Raw genomic sequence first — 18,527 nt, 5'->3', positions numbered from 1 at the left:
TGATTAAAGCATTCATTTCTGGTTCCCCATAAAGAAAACCCACCCACAGAACATACAAAGGGCCTAACTCTTAGTGGGTGATATTGAGAAAATCATATCCTTGCACGAATATATTTAGCTAATATATTAAGACACGACAATCACTTAGTTTTGTTTTCAAAGTAAGGGCCATTATTAGACCCTGGGAAGTTTCCTTTTACTTTTATCATCGATTTGCTGGGTAGTCCAGTGTTTTACTTTATAGCGTCACTCTTGTAGAACTAACACTTAACCTTTACACCCTGGATCTACATGTTTGGGTGTATTCGATTGACTGAGAATCATTGACATTTGTGTGTGTGTGTGTGTGTGTGTGTGTGTGTGTAAGGAAGTAAATTAGCTTCTTGATTTCCTTTGTTGGTTTTGTTTGCTTTTGTTCATCTTTAGCCTTCCAAAATACTTAATGACTAACCAAGAATGCGACCACCCTCATTGTTTCTACATTAAACAGGCTTAGTCAAGCCAAGGTCTCTTTTACTGGCCCCGTTATCACCTTTAAAAAAAAAAAATCAATTCTAGATGCATTTCATTTTAGTATCATTATTTTCTCTTATCTTTCCAACTCTAAATCTTCTATCAATTATAGCTATGTTCTGGAGAAAAGACAGAGATCTTCAGCCACATATTCAGTTTCTGGACACTGCGTGATAAAAAGCAATGTAACCCCATGTCTCATGGCTGCTCTGAGGAAAAAAAATCATAATGTGAAAAAAGGTCCAACACTGGGATATTGAACATACATCTGTTTACTTCACTGCAGTGCTGTAAGGACAAATATGGTAAACCTGTCCTTAATTACCTGACTTTAATCTCCTCAAAAGCAAGGAATAGGAATAGGAATTTTGTGAATACATATGAAACATACCATACAGAAGCCAAAACAATTTACTAAATTTTCTGCTTGAAATTTTATTCTCTTAGTCTACACCACAGTACAATGGCTGCAGCAATTATAATCTTAAAGTGAAATTAATATTCAATTAATTAGAATGTATTGTGTTCCAGTCCTGCTGATAATTTTGTTTGAAGTTATGTTTGAACTTTAAAATACTTGATCAGTTGTTTTTGCTCATGATTATGAAACACAGTTAAGTTTTTAAATACAAATTAATTTGGGTCATGATTTAAAAAGCATAGTTATGGAAGCCACCTCACTGGCATACCATAACTGATGATAATTCCAATGTAACTGCCGATTTGACTTTTCAGGTTTTATAGAAATTGCCATTAAGCTATATTTGAGGACACAGAAAGAGGAAGCTATCTTGAATATTAAGTTAGATCAGTAGCAACCAGGCTCCTGCCTCCAGTCTGGCTCATTCAGATTCATCCTGAATTTTACAATTAGATTAATCTTTCTAAATAGCAATATGGTCATGTTACTGTTTAGCTCAAAACCTTCAGTAGTTTTTTTATTATCTACAGAAAGGTTAAGGCGTTGATTATAGCAGTGGTCTCAAAAAAGGAAAAAGAAACTAAGCATGCAAATATGTATTTCTTCTACATAAAATCATATGTGTATTGCTGTAATTATCTAATATCTTAAAGTATAATTCTTAGCATAGAGCTTATTGTTTATTATCCTGGTTTAAATTCATGTCTCATCTCAAATGGTCTGCTTGCTTGACTAATTTAATTAGATTACTTCCTCCTCTCATATCTGATTTGATGATCATTTGTTTAACCTACTTGTCAAAGAAGGGCAGGGGAAAAGTCAGCTTTGTGATTTTTTTGTGTCTGTCTGTGCTTGCATTTTAATATTTTCTATTTACAGTTCCTTTGCAGGGTTTTCTCATTGTCTATTTACAATTGTCTAAAATATATTATAAAATCCATCAGCTTACATCAGTAGATTGTACAACATGCAGCTAGCAAAGACTTTAAGATCTAGTCCCTGATACAATATCTAATCTTGACTTTTGTTTCTGGAAATATGGCAGAACTGGTTTACAAACCAGTTGTATGGCAAACTGATGTTTACAGAAATCTTTTCTAGTAGGACACACCTAACAATATTATATAAAATATTTTTCAAAAGAATTACCGATTAATGCTGGAAGAGAACTTAAGGAATCTTCAGAGGCCAAAAACAATAAGAAAGTGGAAAGTGAGAACTCGGTTTTACTGGACCACCCACGTGGTAAAGAGATAAAGCTGGGCCTCTGACCAGGACAGAAGTTTAGACCTGAGACCTTGGAATAAAGTATGGACACTTAAAGGAAAATATCCTTATTAGGTGAATTAGGAAAACATTTACCGTCCTTACAGAGAGAGATACCTACCATGTTCTGGGAAGACTGAAAACAAAAGAAAAGTTCTAATAATTCGTAATGTCAAGCTTGAACTCACATGGTTTCTTGCCTAGAATCCATATTCACTATCTTTGTCACCCCCACTAGAAAAAAAAACAGAACAAAAATTGAATTTAAAGCAATTCCAGGTTGTAGTGCTCTCTGGAAGAGAGCACATTAAACTCAGGTGTCAAAGAATTCTCAAAGATAAAGTTCCAAGGAAAATCAGCTCAAAATAAAAAAATCGCCACATACACATGAAAACTAAACATTGTGAGTGAGAGCCAACAGAAACAACAAATAATTGTATTCACATCTTACAAACAACAGATATTAGAATTGATAACAAAAGAGACTATGAAATAAGTATGTTTAAAGATAAAAAATAATTCAATGAAATTATAATGAAAAAGCAAATGACTACCATAATTGATTAAGAAAATTTGTAAAAGTACCAAAATGAATTTTTAAAACTGAAAACTATAATATTGTCATTGGAAGCGCAGTCTTTTGGCTAAATAGCAGATTTGAAATGGCTCAAAGCATAATTAGTAAACTGGAACATAACAGAGCTAAAGAAATCACAAAAATGTAAATAGAAACACAAGGATATGAAAGAAAAAGATCAGGAAATACAGGATGGAGGGAGAAAGCTCTACATACCTATAATGAATGGATATTTCACTAAGAGAAAATACAGAGAATGGGAAAGGGAATTTAGAAAGATAATGACTGATAAAAATAATGAAATCTTGCTGTTTATGAAAACATAGATGGTATTGTGCTACGTGTAATAAGTCAAATCGAGAAGGACAAATACCATATGATTTCACTTATATGTGGAATCTAAAACACAAAATAAACAAACAGAAAAGAAACAAATTGATAGATACAGAGAACAAACTGATGGTTGCCAGATGGGAGGAGGATTGGGCTGGGTGAAAAAGGTGAAAAGGATTAAGAAGTACAAATTGGCAGTTACAAAATAGTCATGGGGATGTAAAAACAGCATAGGGAATATAGTCAATAATATGGCAATAACTGTGTGTGGTGCCAGATGGGTACTATACATATTGATCACTTCATATGGGATATAAATGTTCATTACTATGTTGTACACCTGAAACTAATATAATATTGTACGGCAACTATAATTGAAAAATACATTAAAAATAAATTTAAAAAAAGAGGTAATGGCTGAAAAAATTTCCAGAAATAAAAGGTATCATTCCTCATGATTCAGAAGACCAATGAATCCAATGGAAAATATATTTAAAAAAAATACACTCCTTATCACACTGTTGTGAAATTTCAAAATACCAAAGGGACAATCTCAGAAGTAGCCAGCTCATCTTAACGCACCGATTAACTGAGTTCTCAACTGCAGTAAAAAAAACCCAGATGATAGCAGTATGATTATTTAGTTGTCAACCGAGTGAGTTCTCTATCCTTACGTGGCATTTGGAAATATGTGAGAATGTTTTCATTGTCATAGTGATGGAAGTGTGACTGACAAGTTTCTTAACTTTTCTGTGTCTGTTTCCTTATTATTATGGGAAAAATAATATCTCATGAGATTGTGGTGAAGATTACATGAGTTGGATACATAGACAGCATTCATAACAATGCACAGCACAATAAGTGCAAAGCAATTGTAGCTATTCTAGTACCCTGAGGCTACCTCTAGTAATGCAAAGAGGTGTACAATGAAGAATTGTCAGACCCAAATTTCCAAGAAAGTCCCCCAAAACACTAAAAACCTATCAAACTTCTTTTGACACTATTCCCACTACTTTTCTCCATCTCACTTCAATACATGTCATCCTCTAGTCACTCTCTGAATTCACGTTTTCATCCAACAAATAGTTACAGAAAGCAATACTAAGCTCCAGGAACTATGCTTTGCATTGTCTTCTGATTATATCATTGCAAATTCCTTGAGGGCATATGTGGCAGACGCTAGCTAGTGTCTGGCCATCTCACTGCCTCTTTCAGTTCATTTGGGGAGTTTCCTTGTCTCAGCCTCCCTTGCAGTAGCTGCACAGCAGGATTCTGGTTAGAGGAATGGTAGAAATAACACCACTTACAGGATGATCGAAACCTCCAGTGAGAAACCTATGAGGCAGGAGATCTTAGACTCTTCTCCCTTACTCTCTTTGCTTCTGAGCATGCCGAATGTGGAGTATCCAGGGGCAGGCAGACGCCAAGGAGATCAGGAGCGTTCAATCAGCACATCCAAAACTTCTAGTCAGACTTTGACATAAGCAAGAAATGAATCGTTATTGTTTTAAACTACTGAAAATTTAGTCTTGACCAACATAGCACAATTTTTTTCCTTTTCAACTATAAACCTAGAACAGAACACAGTGCCTGGTTTATAGTAGATCTCTATAAATGTTTGTTAAGACAAAGGAGTGAAGGAAGAGAGGGAGGGAGGGAAGAGATAATCTCCAAATGAACATATCTATTCCTTATTTTATTTGAAGTGATTATTCTAACCTATCTACAACTTTTTCAGTTTTAACAGTCATTTCTACCCCCCAAACTTTTTTCTTTTTTCTAAAGAAGACTCCCTTCTCTGTCTCTTATTTATTTGCATTTACTATAAAGAAATACAAGACCTCTTTAATGGTAATGCTGACTTCTCAGGTACTGCTCATAATGGATTGAAGTAAGACTGTTTACATACCAAAGGAAAATGTAGAATTGTTCCTCAAACATTTCCTCTTCTAGAAAGCAAAGCCATCCTAAGCATTGGACCCTTGGAGTTAGAGTGGAGGTGATGCAGTAGGATCTGATGGAAACTTCTGGATGAGGCAGGAGAGCTTAGACTCGTCCTGGAGACCATGCAGATACGATGAGCTCAGTGGTAGAATCGGGAGGAGGACAAGAGGAGCGTTAGAGAGGGGCTTCCCTCTTGCTTTACCCTCACCCAGCTCTTGCCATAGACTGCACTAAAATTGAACTGGGAAGATAGGTCAGAAGAATCAGTGGAGGGCAAGAGGGGGAACAGAGGGAGAAGAGGAAGAGATGTCTCAAGATCAGCAGCTGGAAGGAAATGAGACTCTCCACTCAGCACTCGGGCAGGTTTTCCTGTGTAAGCACTGTTTGTAAATTAAGCTTAAATACTTTGTGGACTATCATACATGTCTTAATGCTAATACACAATTAGATGTTCTTTTTAATTTTTACAATTAAAATTATTCTGAAACTTTCAAGATAGAGCGAATAAGCCAAGCACTTCAATTGGTGTTAAATTTGTCTACGTTTGAAAACCACACATGTATGTGTTTCATTTACTGTTATTTTTCTTATAATTTCTCCAAGATTTCTTTGGAAACAAGCACTGTTGTAAGTGCACTGGTGTATCCAGGGAGAGAGTTAGAAGCCTAGTTTTAAACATATGGCTAAACAAATACATAAAAGTATTTGGAAATGAATTTTTCCAATCACGAACGTTTTTACCAATGCTTGGATAAGCACAAAAGAAACTTTTATAGCTCTCTGGTGATGCTTTGATTTAAGATGAGAAAATGCTGGTAATCATTTTTTCCTTCAGTACTTTATTTATAACCTTTGATCTTTTCTATAAAGGAAAACAATTTTATGAGTTTCAACTGAAAAAATACATATTTTTATATATCATGCTATTCAAACCAATACATGTTCTGATTTTTTAAAGCGCTCTTATCAGAGTAATCTTTATAATTTTCGTCGACACTCTTGACAAAACACTTTTTAATACACAGATCCTTAAACATTTCATTGAATTATGTGTTCATAAACTTCATATTGTTTCTTTCTGAAATAAAAACTTTAGACTAAGATTTTAAGGAGCCCATGAGCTACTACTCTATTGCATATCAGAATATGTAGAGATGGTTTCCTTGTAATTCTCCCAGGAACCCCGGTTTTCGAATCATGAATACAGATGACATACTTCAAGACTGACCATTGAAGAATGGGGCTTCCTTATAGCAAGATAATATAAGAAGGTGGGAAGGAAGTGGATTAGAACAGTGGTTTTCAGTCTCTCATCTATATGACCATTGGAGGTTTTAAAACTAAATAAGGAGTTTATATGCACATCAAACACAAACTTTATTCAGAATAAATAAAATGTCTTTCAAATATACTGGTGGTGCCAAAAAATTGTGTATACAAGTGGACATTTTGGTCAACGTTGCTCAAGCAGTAGTTCACCATAATCAGATGTGTCTGGATGCTGATGGTAACCACTTTGAGCACCTCTTGTAATTGCAGAAGTCACACATGACTTGTATTTCTCTTTTGTTATTAATATATATTGAGTATTAAAATTTTAATACAGTTTTCCTTTCTTAAAATGTATATACATTTTTGGGCACCCTTTGTTTGCATTAATAATTCTCAGATTTATGTAGATGCTTTTAAAAGTAGCAAAATATCAAACTGTTGCTGGACTCATGGTGGCAATTGCCACTATCTGTTCCCCATCAGCTACTTTCAAGTGGAATGTGCATTAAGACCCGTTAATAGAGCACAACGAGAGGAAGACTTGGTCTATCTGAGAGCAGAGATGTCCTGAAATTTCTATTTCCATTGAAGCAAATAGTCTCCACTAGATGTTCCTCTTTTCTCAGTAAAAATTGTCATCCTTTCCTTCTAAAGACCAGCATGTCTTGGTAATAGCTGCAGAGGTCAGTTCTCAGTCAAGTTACAGGTTGTTGGTTTTGTTGACTGAAGGCCCAGCTGCCTATGGATAAGCTTCCATGATGGAGATTGTCGATATGACTCAGGCTGTGAATAACCTTGCTTCAGTCTCTGTTGTAGTCCGTCAGCCTGTTGGGATATCTAGGTGTTTCAGTTTGTACTAACACCCTTTTTGCTATTTGCTTGAATATTTGAAGACAGTTGAAACTCCTGGATACAGGCTTTCCTGCAAGACTAAATCTGTGTTGTCAACTGCTACAGTTGACGTAGGTTTTCTTAGGTCTGTCCTGCTCTGGTGGAGGGTTTGTTGCCATCCCTGGATCTACTGTCCTAGCCAGTCAAGTGCCATACAGCATCATAAAAGCTCAAGAATGAACTCCAAATGGAAATGTTCTCTAAACGATAAGAGTTAGTCTTCATTTAGAAGAAGAAAGCCTTTTCCTTTTCTGGAGAGTTCTAAACTTTTTTTTTCTTTTCATTTGCCCTGTGCTTCAATTGAACCAAACATTTCATCTTGATTTTGTTGAGCTGTGATGGGTTTTTTTTTTCCCCAGACAGAATGTTAATGACCCAGATTGTTTTAAATTTTCAACTGTCTCTATCAGTAGTCCGCAAACTAGGGCATACAAAGACATTTCGTGTGGATGTGAACATAGAAAGGTTAAAGGGAATCAATTTCCTAATGCTTAGCTTTCATATGTACTTTCCCTTAAAACTCATCTGCTTGAAAATACGACTGTGTTCAAGGAGCCATGCCAATTTTCCTCTCCCACCTTCCATTTCACAATATAAAAGTGAGGTGAACAGTTCAGCCATTCCAAATTTTCCTATGTACATTGTATCAGGGTGTAAAGATTTCTGAAAGTGCCAAATATAGGAAAAATTCAAAATTTGCTGTCAGTGAAAAAGCTCATTTAAACAAGGTACCATAAATCTACGGTAGGAGTTTATGTATTTCCCTATCTTATACATATTTCTGTGCATGGTTTTAGAAATGGAGTGTTTTGGCCCGTTTTGGAATATTCTGAATTAAATATTTTGTAGAGTAGGAGTAGCAAGAGTGATGACTATTTATATTTACTGTTCATTTCTTCTCTCCCCTAATCACAGGCAACAAAAATAGATTTCACCCGTGGGAGTGAGCAAAGCAAAGACAGCATCAGTAATGCATACTAAAGGTGACAGCACTTTAATTCATCTACTCAGAAAACTCAGTTTTTTGAACTCTTTTCCTCCAAATAGTCTTGTGCATCACCCTATGTCAGCCATTAACTTCTAGGATCATGGACTACATCTTGTCATTTCCAATAGCCGCAGCATCTCCGCGGTCTCCCACCACCACAGGTATCTACTCACCAGTAAACGTAATCATGTACTCTGCTTTCCCAACTGTTGGTATAGGTAACTGTCATGCTGTCGGTAGAAAGCCAGTTCCTCTCCTTAGACAAAGATCCCATCCGCTCTCTCCCTAATAAGTCCTGAGAACAGCAATTCTACCACTTCCTACATTATCAATTTTTCACTCTCTACAGAATATTTCCTATCAGTATCCAAACATGCTGTTGTTTTTTTCCTTTCTTAAAAACACTCTCTTTTAACTTCACTTACTCTGAAAACTACCATCCTTTTTTTTTTTTTTTTTGTCTCATTTCTAATAAAATTCTTTAAAAGAGTTATCTATATTTCTTTCTCTGACTCCTCCCGTTCCCTCTAAGGATTACAAAATTAGGCCTTCGCCCATCCTTACATCAAAAGTTTAGCACAGAGTTCACTAATGACTTTCACAGTCATGAAATCCAATGATCAATTGTGCTTCTTGATCAAAAGGATTTAGTTGATCAAAAGGATTTAGTATGGTTGATTAGTCTTTCCTCCTTGATATAAATTTTCATATAAAAATTTTCATTCAGTATTTCTTCTCCCTCACTAGTTTATCTTTCTCAGTCTCCTTTGTTTTTCTGTTGTTGTTTTTTTCTGTTTGTTTGTTTGTTTTTCTCTCTTAACCCCAACCTCAAAATACTGGTCTACCACATGGTTCAGTCTTTGATCTGCCAACTTTCTCAACACTGATTCCCTGAGTGATCTCATTCAACCTCATGGCCTTAAGTAACATAGTCCCTATCGCCAATGACTCTCAAATGTATATATATATATACACATATACATTGTATAAATATATATATATATATATATATATATATATATATATATATATATACACACACACATACACACCTATCCCTGAGTCATTCTTTACTCTTTTCTTTCTCTCATGTTACATATTCAATGCATCTAGAAATTGTGTGACTCACCTTTAAAAACATCCATAGTCACACCACTTCTCACTAGCCTGTTCTGAGACATCATCATTTTTCACTTATAATTATTCAGTAGCCTCCTTAGAGGTCTCCTGACTTCTACCTTTGCTACCATACAGTCTATTCTCAACAAAGCAACCAAAATGATCCTTCAAAAATGTGGTTGAGATCGTGTTATTTCTCTGCTTAAGATCCTCCAGTGCCCTCTCCCCTGAGTGGCTGCCAGTTCCCCTCCGGGTGTGGCCTCCCATTGCCTCTCTGAATTCCTCTTCTGCTAACCCCTCATCCCTTACCACACTCCAGAAACATCGGCCTCCTTGTGCATGCCTGGCAAGCTCCCACATTAGGGCCTTTGCTCCCTTTTTCTGGAATGTTGTTCCCCCACTTGGCCATCTTCTCCTCTCTTTTAAGTCATTGCTCAAATCTTATTAATACTACAAACTATCCAGTTTTCTCCTCCTACCTTTGTATCCCTGAACTCCCTTTTTCGCTTCTATTTTTTCTTTTTTCCCATGTCACATATCACCTTCCAACATACTATTTAATTTAGTTATGCTTACTATCTGTTTCTAGACTCTAAGCTCTTTGAGTCTCGGTTTATTTTGTTTACTGATGTATCCCATAAACATAGAAGGTGCTCAAAAAATCTTTGTTGAATAAATGAATGAAAAAGCTTTTAGAGGACATGCAAGCAAACAATTTTGAAAACCACTGATATGATTTCCAATTTCATAAGGGAACTATAAGTTCAAATGAGACATGTCTAAATGAAAACCTTAGCTTCAACTTATGGTTTCAGTTTTTTAAAACTCAACAGTTTTAAATTTGGAAACTGTTTTAAGTCATTTTGTGAAATGTAGTTCTGAATGAACACTAAAAGATACAAACTATTTTTCAACTCAGAGCAATGAGGAAGCATTACCTAATTCACGACCAACTTAAAATAGGACATTCTCTGTATGTCTGCTTTTGAAAAAGACTGGGGAACTACCCAGGCATCATACTATATGGCTATATATTTTTTAAAAAGACAAAATGAAAAATTCATTTATTGCCTTAGTTTTTTAAATGCCAATCTTCAGTATTTCTTTGTTAACTGTAAATTCTGTTAGCAAGAGCCAATTCCGGTGCCTGTATTTTTAAATAAGAAAAAGGCTCTTTATAAATTACAGTTAAAAGTTAAAGTCTCTTCCTTCCAAGAGTCCCTTAGAAATTGCTGGCTTAAAAATTCAATAATTATTCCCTCCAAATAGCTAAACTTAATCATTAGAAAATTAACTGACGAATACCTTAGGAACAACGTGGCTTTGTGAAAAAATATCCTGTGGATCATTCTAACTTTTTTGCAGACCAGAATGACAGGACCTGTTACAATAGGTATCATTTATCTGGACTTGAATAGAATCCCTGTAGGAATGGAAATCATGACCCCAGAAAAATACTGTCTTGCATGAGTGTCATCCCTTTTTTTTCAGTCAGTTTCTAGTCAGACTGTAAGTGAGCTTTCTGCACATACTGCTTTTTGTGGTTATGGTAAGAATTCTGGGCTCATAACCACAGTTTGGTGGCATGCAACAGTAGTCAGATGCTCCAACAAAACCTTGGTGCAGGGCAGGAGAGCATACACTATAGCCAAATGGCACAAGCTCACTGTGGGTTATTTCTGGTCTATCTACGGAAGGGGAAAACAAAAATGATGCTTGAAAAATGAACTCAGTGTAACAGCAATACAGATCAACATTCTAAACAGAATCCCCCAACAATTGCCTAGCTATTATTATTATCCAATGGAAATATTTTCCCAGAAAACAAGTCCTCAAAGGTAACATTGACCTATAAGCCAAGTATTATGTAGAGTTTATGTGGCATTTAGGTTTTTTTTTGTTTTGTTTTGATTTTAATTTGATGATCACAGTAATGGAATGTAGAGCACATAAATTAAAATCATAGGTAATTTCAAATTAGAATAAGATATTTGCCACTATAATCAGATATTTTGTCCTAGTCAGAAAAAAATTGAATTCAATTTAAAGATTCATGTTCATATAATGATCCAAACACAGAAGAACAAATACACCAGTTAAATTCAAGAATGTGTGGCTTAGCTAAAAAAGGAGATAGTAATCACAGAGAACACAAATAATAACATATTAGAAATGCATGATAGTGTTTAAAAGTGCATATGATACCAGGATTTTTAAGGACACAGTTGTAACAGAAAAAGGGAATTACTCTGAACTCTGGTACAAATATTAACATGTCTTGTACGCAATTTATGAGAGACATGAAAAACTTAAAATTCATAGGCATGAATTAAAATGATTAAGGGTTTGCAAATAGGTGATAAGAGGACAGGTTAAATGAATGGGATCATTTATCCAGTAGAAGAGAAGGCTGTAGGATGACCTCAGCCTTCTAATTTATAAAGCAATATTATGCAGATGGTGAACAGCTGTTCTCCATCTCCACTGAGGACTGAACCAAAGGAAATGGGTCTAAACTTTGGCTTGTGGGATTTAAGTTAAATATAGAGAATAGTTTCCTGACAGCAAGGGTTGTAAACTACTAAGCAAATTCCTGAGAGGCATTATAGAATCCCCTTCCCTGGATATCTCTTAAAAACATAAATTGCTTTACCATCTGCAGGCAATGAGCGCATGGCAGTGTTGCAGAGAATAGGTGATAACTCAAAATCCTGTCTTTATGAGTTACTATAATCCAATGTGATATTTCCACCCAAGTAGATTTCTATGTATTTTGGTTTGGGGATTTTTTTTTATTATTTTTTTTTTTTGAGAAGCGATGTCTTAGTGGTTGAGAATTTTACTCACACCAATACATTTTCTATGGAAGTTAAAAACATTTCCCTCTACTTCATTTAAAAATAAATGTGGCTCATTTTCACTGGTCTCCAGAAATAGTTCATCCTTGTGGGACTTCCAGACAATGAAATGCCTTATCCATCACTCAAGAGGAGATGTTATGAGAGCTGACAGTTGTTGCCTCAGTAATGTTATCACGCTATAGCTAGAGCATTGTTTCTAGGAGACGTTTGATCAGTCTGTTTTCACATGGTGGAGATATTTCAACTGCTAATAACACAGAGGCTTGAGAGTGACTCACAGCTTTATAAGAACAATAGTGTTTTATTTTCAGTTTGCATGTATTTAAGCCTTCATTTTTCATTTGAAAGAAGAGAAGATAAAAACTATTTTATGTCCCTGGGCATAAGAATTTAGCTCTGTGCATCTGCTGCTCTTCCTACCTGAATAAATCAGACAAAGTAAGTAAATGTGAGGCTTATTGTTCATGCATGTGTGTTCAGGGAAAATTAAACATTTAATGTCCAATACTAAATTTTCTAAGGAGGCAATATATGTTGGCTATAGTTGTTAATGCTTTAACATATGAGCTTTTATGTCATTTAGGACCTTGACGGGAGGTTTTTTTTCCCCTATACAAAAATGTCATGCTTAATATTGGCTATGAGACCTTTCCATAACTATTACCTTATTAATGTCTTTGAGAGCTTAATAAGTTGCTATTTTATGAAGGATAACCCAAATAAGTCAAACACTTTGCCCAAAGTCCCATGTTTAGTAATTGGAGAAGAGAGAACTAGATCTCAGAAAGTCTGTGGGTGGATGTTTACCTGTAACTTCTCTTCCTCTTCCCTGTCCTCTTCCCTTCCAGTCAGAAGACCACAGCACCACTTCTGTCATGATTCTGCCAAAGATACCTGAATTTAATAATGAGGAAACACTTTTTTTTTCATGTGGGATATTTTACAAAATAATTGGTTATAATATTCAAAAATGTGAAGTCCATGAAAGTCAAGGGAAGATAGAGGGTACTTCCAAATTAAAAGAAACTAAAGAGACACAACAACCAATGCAACGTATGATTCTAGGTTGTATTTTTTGCTATCAATGACATTATTACATTAAAGTGTTTCAATGTCTTAAGGGGGAAAGAGGTTCTTAGTGGATATAGATATACCACTAGCACCCAAGTATACATTAGTAATATGTACTTAGAGGGACCTCAACACTTCTGCTATATGTTATCGGTAGGGCTCAGAATGTAGCACTATGTTTCTAACCTTTAATGTCCATTCTTTTCCAGAATGTTTATATACGCAGTGAACAGCCTTGGACGACAGAGATAGGGTTTCTTCTAGAGCAAAGGGCAGGCAGGCTTTCTCTCATTGTAAAAGATTCAGGTTCCTTTCCTGAACACAATCCATTGTATGTGCAGGTCTCATATCGCCCTCTCTGAGTTGCTCTGTAGAAATCGGGGCTCAGGGAACCAGGGCCTAAAAATGCTGATTCTCTGGCTACTGCTAACGATGTGAGTAATACACTGTCCTTCATCTGTGACCCAGGAGTCTTACTTCTTGTACCAGCATTCATGAAACTTTGACAGGTTAAAGTGCAAGTAGGTTAAATCTCAAACCCTTTCCAGTTTTTGACAGTTCATTCCTCCACTAGTTTCATTCACAATAACGTAGTGATTCCCTATTCCATATAGACTAATTTGTAAAGTCAACCACTACAAACCACACCATATAAAACAATAGACGGAAGGGAAAAAGGAAGAAAAATGTAATCGGTTATATGTATGTATACATATACATAACGTATGATAAGGTAAGATGAAGTATAGATTACTGTAATCCCCATTTTTGCAACTGATCAAAGGCCAAAATTTATATGTATAGCTTCTTTTTCCAATATCCATTTTACATTCTTCTTGCCCTTGGTTGGTCTAAGTTCTTTATTAGTGAAATGTGATGACTCAATAATAATATATTGTGGTATATTATACAATGGAACGCATATCTCAAAACGGATGAAACTCATAAATATAAATGTTGATGATAAAGTAAGTCACAGGTATCATTTATGCTAAAAATAAACAATATATCAAGGGGTAATATGTGTAGCTAAACTATAGTGACAAGAAATGATATGACAAAAATTATAAACATCAAAATCAGAACAGTGTTACCTCTAGGGAAAAGGGAAATTTGTTCACATAGCCTTCAAAAGCTAGATACTGTTCTATTTGTTGGGATGGATGGTGTGCACAGATATTTGTTTTATTAATATTTTGTAATATATTTACAAAATAAATATATTTGTTGGACATTGAGTGATACCCAAAGCTTTTCTGCCCAGCCCCAGAAAAATCAATGTAAAACAATAGTTCCTTTTAATGTATTTGTCATTTTCTTTCCCACTTATCTTTTTTGGCTATAGTAATAAATAAATAAAATAAAAATACAATTAAAAAAACACTTCTCATTATAGGTCTGAAATTTATTTGAAATCTTGAAGAAATTATTGATTTATTTTAGTGTTTTACTTACCTTTTCTTCATGGGTATTCACTTCATCTCTGGATAATAAACAGCTCTCAGGCGGTAACTATTAAGTTATAAACAGACTAAGTAGTAATGACAGGAACCTGGGTTTAAATCTTAGATTGCTCATAAAATTTGTAAGTTTCCTTTTTACCCGTTTTGGCGCAAAGCCACCTGCTGGCAGGAGAGAGTTAACCTTTAAAATATTTTAGAATGCAATTGTTGAATTCAAATGCACAGGAAAAGTACATTGATGAGGCTGTACTTCTAAAGACTATTAAGGAGACTGAAAATGTTAATGTTAAAATGTGCCATGTAGTGGAGGGAATGGCATTTTTTAAAAGTTGAGAGCGATTAGATCAAATTGAAATGTTGGCAGGAAAACCCTATTAAGAGCTGAGAGTTTGAAGGAAGGTACAGTGAGGAGGGGGGAGAATCCATTTTGAAGGTTCTTGAAAAAGCAAGAGAAGATGGATTCCCGAGTACAGATGGAAAATAGTCAAGACAAGACATGAGGACTCTCCTCAGATGCATCAGGTAAGACTGGGGAGCGCAGGTGGGAGTTGGGGAGGAACCGGAGAATTTTGATTGTATATGGCTGAAAGAGAAAATGGGATAGTAGTCTAAGGAATTTAGGAGACTAGAGAAATGTGAAAGAGTTAAGCAAATAAGAAAACAAGTTGCCTAGAGAAACACACTAGGATTTCAGGGCCACACTGAGAGCCCAGTGGAAGTTGGTGATCATAAATTTCTGGTGGTACTCATATGCTCTGCCTTGTATTTTTTTCCCCCATAATTGTTCTGTTGCCCATATAAAGAGATGAAAAAAGGAAAGTGTTGGGATAACAATGGAGGGATTTTTGTCAGATAGAAGAGATAAGACAAAAAAGAAAAAGAGTTTATGGCATTGACAATATTGTTCTTAAAATTATAGATCATGGAAAATAAAGAGAATGGGGAAAAAAATAAACATAGAGGGAAAGATATAGATATGGGGACGGGTTCCTCATGGAGGGTCCAAAGAGGTCAAGGAATTGTCAAGGTAGAAATAGTTGAAGAAGTGAGCCAGAAAGATGAGAGGTGATGGTGAGAGTGCGCAATGTCTAAGCCAATAATTTGGAAAATGAGTGGTTTCGATGATTAAAAGATCCGGAGATGACCATGGAAAGAAGTAGCTGAGGTGGAGCAGAAAAGGCCATAGAGATGAGGAGGGTGAGGAAATGAGAGGCCAGAGTGTTGAAAGTACACTGTGGCTGCTGAAGCCACCTACAGTGATGACAGGAATTGGAGCAGAGCGAAGACTGTGAGTGTGGTGCCAAAGATTCTGATGAACAAAGGAGAGTGGTCACATTGTAGATGACAATGATGAAGAAAATTAGCAGGCCATAGAGTCCCAATGGCATAAGTCTCAAAGAAGTAAGATTACTTTTATAAGAGATTGGGAGGGTAATGATCTAGGAGATGTAATGAGAAGCAGAAAGGATTCCAATCTTGCTTTAGAGAGTAAAGTCTATAAGGTTTGGAAGAATCACATCCACACCCCCACTGGGCTCCTAGAGAACATCAGAATGACAATAAGGCCGGTGGAGACAAGGCTTGAAGAAGAGGAGTTTGTGCCAGTGATGGAGCAGCAGTTTCAGGGGTCCACGATTGCCGAAGTGGCAGGTGGAGATGAAATGGAGGGTAAATAATTTACCACCAATAGTCTGCTTAGTGACTTCATCTTTCCTGAAGGAATTTCTCAAATTAAAGACTAAGTTCAGGCTATTTCTATTAATATTTACTGTTACTGACATATCAATAAATTGGTTACTGAAATAAGAATGTATTGCTCTCCAGAAACTAGTTCATATGAAACATATGGCAAGGTATACACTTCAGTTTCCTTATTTATAAAATGGACATAATTATTATCCCACAGATTTGTAATGATGAAATGGAATTTAATTGTATGTGTGTGTGTGCATGTGTGTGTATGTGTCTGTATATATACATAGAGAATAAATTTCTTGTTTTAAGCTACTCAGTTTGTACTACTTTGTTATAGCAGCAGTAGGAAACTAATCTGGAGAGAAAACACAGGAGAAAATCAATAGGTGACATCCCCAATTCTAAGTATAAATTCTGTCACTCTCTGGCTGACCCCTGAATTGTACATATATGGAGTAGTTAAGACTACAGTAATTGGACAGGCTTTTAGCTGCTTTACTCCACATGGATACAGAGTTTGGTTTACTTTCCGCTAAAGTACCTGCTGAAACATCAACAGAAACAACAAAAACCACAATTCTTTTTGGAAGACTATAAGAGAATTTGAATCCCAAGAAACAGAAGAAAAAACAAACAAAACAAAAGTGAATTCGAGTCTTTACAATATGTCACTCACAGAATACAATTCCGAATTATTAGACACATGAATAAACAGAAAGAATGCAACCGTACTCAAGAGAAAAGACAATCAGTAATAAGTTATCAGATATGGATTTTACATATATATACACATATACACACACATACAACAACATTAAAATCATTAAATATAATTGACAGTTTGCAAAAATAAATGCAATATGGCACTATAAAATACATATAAAATTTAAATCAGGGTAAGAAAAAGTAGGATAGTATGATGAAGGCAAGGATGAATCTAATATGCTGGAAGTCTTAAGTTCTTACACAAATGCTGGAGGTAAGCCACAAATTTCTTGCTCTCCTAGAAGGAAATATGATGAATTAAAAATATAGTGTACATAAAAATAAAATTTTCTTAGCACTGGGGAATAAAATGTCTATGATTATAATTTGAAATCTAGAGAGGGAGGGAAGGAAAATGAGTTATTCAAATGAAAATGATTATTACTGTTATTTTTAAAAACTTGTAATATACATATTTTAATGACATTATTGAAATACTACTGGAATACATTGTTTTTAAGCTTCCAATATTGCTTTGAAGAGTTGGCTAAGTAGGTGGTCAAGGGGAAAGGAAAGGAAAGGTACTGCAAGGCTGGGAAAGCAGTATCTTCAAACTATGGGGCACTAATAAACATGAAGATATTCTTCGGTATTTATGTTATTTAATCCCATATTATATTGACATTGGTAACATGGGCTTCTATTGACTTCCTTGCCACTGTGGAACCTAGGTTTTCCTCATACCTCTTTGGGAATTCCATCTCAATTTGTTTGACAGGTTTATCTTGCTCCATTCATTCCTTTCATGTTGGTCTCCTTTATGGTTATGTATCAAGCCTGCTCTTCTTGTCACTTACACCCCCCCCAGATGGTTTCATGCATGCTCAAGTTTTAATTACAGTATATATATACTGATGACTTTTCAATTTTTAGCTGGAACCTGAATTTCTCTTCTGTTCTGCATATCCACATATGTAACTATTAATATGTCCACCATCCACAGTTGCCCTGGTAAGAATTGTGGACATCTCTTTTTATATTCAAATAATTATCAAGTCTTTTAGAGTCCACTTTTAAAATCTCTTCCAAATCTGTCAACTTGTCTCCATCCCTTGGTTCAAATCTCCATCATTCTTGTTGGGATCATTGCAGCAACTTCTGAACCTGTACAGTTGACCCTTGAACAACACAGGCTTGAACTACACTGGGTCCACTTATATGCAGATGTTTTTCGATAATTATACAACCAGCCCTCCATACTCCCAGGTTTACACCCTGAGATTCAACCAACTACAGATAGAAAACAATATTTTTGATCCCGGTTGGGAATCTACGGGTGTGGAGAGTCAATTGTCTGCATTGTTCTGTCATTTTATGTAGGACACTTAAGAATCCTTCAATTTTGGTA

At 35.5% G+C, this 18,527-nt stretch overlaps 1 protein-coding gene and 1 long non-coding RNA gene across 3 annotated transcripts in view; one reads left to right on the top strand and one right to left on the bottom strand.

Annotated features, from left to right (window-relative positions):
* The window catches only part of HPGDS (hematopoietic prostaglandin D synthase), a 45,760-nt gene extending 40,248 nt beyond the window's left edge, over positions 1-5,512 (bottom strand). The window contains exons 1-2 of the mRNA XM_019741098.2: positions 5,020-5,512; positions 4,418-4,583 (exon numbers count right to left, since the gene is read on the bottom strand). The gene's annotated coding sequence lies outside the window, so the exon portion shown is untranslated. The remainder of the gene's footprint in view (positions 1-4,417; positions 4,584-5,019) is intronic.
* Positions 5,513-12,346: 6,834 nt separating this feature from the next.
* The window catches only part of LOC109452270 (uncharacterized), a 37,161-nt gene continuing 30,980 nt past the window's right edge, over positions 12,347-18,527 (top strand). Inside the window, exons 1-2 of one of the 2 annotated variants that reach the window (XR_002138117.2) lie at positions 12,347-12,623; positions 15,084-15,241. This is a non-coding gene — a long non-coding RNA (uncharacterized LOC109452270). The remainder of the gene's footprint in view (positions 12,624-15,083; positions 15,242-18,527) is intronic. The other variant, XR_002138116.2, reaches the window with a different exon arrangement.

Source organism: Rhinolophus sinicus, linkage group LG02 (assembly GCF_036562045.2).
Source record: "Rhinolophus sinicus isolate RSC01 linkage group LG02, ASM3656204v1, whole genome shotgun sequence".
Lineage (NCBI taxonomy): Eukaryota > Metazoa > Chordata > Mammalia > Chiroptera > Rhinolophidae > Rhinolophus > Rhinolophus sinicus.
Note: the sequence above shows the minus strand (reverse complement) of the source record. Positions and strands in the feature narration are given on the sequence as shown.